The sequence below is a fragment of the Cupressus sempervirens genome, chromosome 10 (assembly GCF_028749045.1).
Source record: "Cupressus sempervirens isolate cs-2001-9-10 chromosome 10, ASM2874904v1, whole genome shotgun sequence".
Lineage (NCBI taxonomy): Eukaryota > Viridiplantae > Streptophyta > Pinopsida > Cupressales > Cupressaceae > Cupressus > Cupressus sempervirens.
The window spans coordinates 846,862,243-846,865,049 of record NC_143127.1 but is presented as its reverse complement, the minus strand read 5'-3'; the positions used below and the strand labels follow the sequence as shown (position 1 = coordinate 846,865,049).

The 2,807-nt window shown below is 37.0% G+C and overlaps 1 pseudogene; it reads left to right on the top strand.

Moving 5' to 3' along the window:
- The first annotated feature begins 689 nt into the window (after positions 1 to 689).
- LOC149536655 (putative UPF0481 protein At3g02645) lies at positions 690 to 2,449 on the top strand (annotated as a pseudogene).
- The last annotated feature ends 358 nt before the right edge of the window (positions 2,450 to 2,807 follow it).

Here is a 2,807-nt window from a genome sequence, read left to right as displayed (position 1 = left end):
TTCTTGTTATTCATAGATCAAGAATTGATGTTTTTGAAATAATGATGAAATGTTTGCAAGCTTTCTATCATTATGAAGATGGATGATTGTGATTCAAAATATCGTACTTTTGTTAAATGATCATAAAATTAAATTATAACATGAAGCTCTTTCAGAATGTTTACACAATCTAATTCAGAAAACAATAGTAAATATAAAAAAATTAATATATGATAATAATTTACAAAATATAAATTGAAAATGCAAACATTAGTAATTCTAAAACATTCATGATTCCAACATCTCCAAGTATTAGTATTTTTATGGAAATTACACGGATATGTGCTGAAATTTCCTTTAGGTGACGGTAGTGATGACTGAAATCTGACATGTATGGCTTAATTTCTAGACTAAAAGTGTTAAATAGTTAAAATTGACTTATTTTTTAAAATTTAATTTCTTGCTCTACTTAATTTACTTAGTGTATGATAAAATTAAAAGGGATTGATTTTCAGCATCTCTCGTCATGATTCAAATTCAAAGCAGGAAGAAGGACGTTTAGCTCTCCAATCGATTATTAATAATTCTCACTTATCCATATAATCTATACTTCAGGTAACCCAAGCAAGCTGATTAAATTGAGATTGGACAATCAAACAGATTTTTGTGTTTCCGAATCTCAGAGGTATTTGTCTTGTAGCAGCTAACAAATGGCGAAAAAGAGTAAGAAGAAGGGCGCAAAAGAATGGTACATAGAAGTAGCAGATCCAGAGCAACGTTATTCATGGTTTGATGATGTGAAGGGCAAGTTTGAATTTTTCAGTCCTGAAGCCGAAATGACAGATAACAAGTCAGGAAAGCTTTCATCTGTCTCCATTAACAAAGTACCCATGTATCTCAAAAGCTTAAACAGGGATGTATATCTACCTCGGGTAGTCTCTTTAGGCCTTTTTCATCGCAGGATTTCTCAACGGCTCTCCGAAATAGAGTTATACAAAGGAGACGCTGTAAACCGGTCTGTGAGGAGGCTCCCACAAGGCCAGCAGCACGCACGGTTTCTAGTTGAAGGAGTGCAGAAGTTGCTTCCAGAAATTAGAGGAAGCTATGAAGGAGAAACAGAGTGCGAGGAAGAAGTCCTTGCTTGGCTCTTCACTCTGGACGGATGCTTCATTCTAGAGACTCTCAGGCTTCTCAGCGATGAATCACAATGGAACAACAATGCTGATTCACAATGGAAGCTTGATCCTGTTTTTAATCGAAACAGGGTCCGCTCCTGTCAATTTGATATCTTGACTGATCTTCTATTGCTTGAGAATCAGGTCCCCATAGTCCTCCTCCTTGCACTCTTGGAGATCGAGGACAAATTAACAGAAGAAACAGCGAGGACAGAGCTGCTCAGAATGATATGTGACGGTATAGTTGCCCTGGTTCACCCTTTTTCATATTCAGCATAAAGAGCGCGAGGGAAAATTGAGAGAAGCCCTCCATGTGAAGTACAAGGATCTACACGAGTACAACCACATTTTGGGATTTCTTCATGATTTCATTGTGCACGAGTCCGAGACTACCCATGAAGGAGAAATGATAGAAGGTGTGCGTATTACAATGCCAGAGGCAGAGCAACATCGTCGTCATCGCCATCGTGTTCTGCATCATCATAAGACGGCTCATAAAGCGAAGAAAGAATCCCATTATCATTACCTGATGGCTTCTGCAACAGAATTATACAGTAGCGGAATGAAGATCAGATCGTAAGAGGGAGTTCCGTCTGCCAATTCCCTCCGCTTCGACAAGAAAAAGAAGACTTGGTTTCTGCCAGTGATATGGGTATCTGATACAACAGAGATGATCTTCAGGAACCTCATGGCGGTGGATGTGTGCCATGAAAAGGAACTCAGCGTGATTTCCGAGTAATTTTTTCTGATGAATAGCTTGATTCAGTCTGAGAAGGACGTGGCTTTGCTGAGGAAGAAGGGAGTAATTCAGAGCTCCATTGGGACTGATGAGGAAGTCAGTTTCCTCTTCAATAGTCTGTGCAAAGGTGTTAACTTTACTTTCGCTGATGAAGATAAGTTTATGGGTTTGAAGATTGATGTGAATGAATGGTACAGGCGTCAAGTTGCGGTGCAATTCAGTGAGTTTATGGAGAAGAATCCAAAGTTTGTGAAAGTGTTCACTATGTTCTGGGGGATTGTTCTTGTGTTGGCAGCTGCAGCGCCTTCACTTATGACAGTAATCAACAAATTCTATAACAACCAGTGAGGAGGAGGAATGTTAAGAGTGATTAAAAAGAAACAAGAATGGTTAATATATGAGCGGAACATATCAGAGCTGTATTGTCAAAGAGTGTTTCTAATGCAGAGCAGGTCATAGATAACAAGGTAAAGCTGAAAAATTCTTATTGCAAAATGTTACAACCACTACCATTTTATCAGCTGATCATGCACGTACATGTGATTTTGTTTTGTTATTCATTCCCAGGTTAATCAGATAATGTGTGTATGAAGCAGGCATCATTTAGTTCCTTTATGTATATATTATGCATAGAGGAGAAAGTTACATCATGTGTATTCACATTGGATATACCATAAATAATACATATTTTATACATACGTTGTGTCTATCAGTTACATACTATGTGGTTTTGTGTACACTTATAAAATGATGTTATCAGTATACTAATATTAGACTTTGACCATTGTTTATGGATAAATTAGGAGGTGTATAATTAATTAATAAGTGTGATTAAAAAACAGGTTACTAAAGTCTTTCAAATTTCAGTGTAAATTATTGGTACTTTGATTCATAAAAAGGGAGATGTAGTTAAT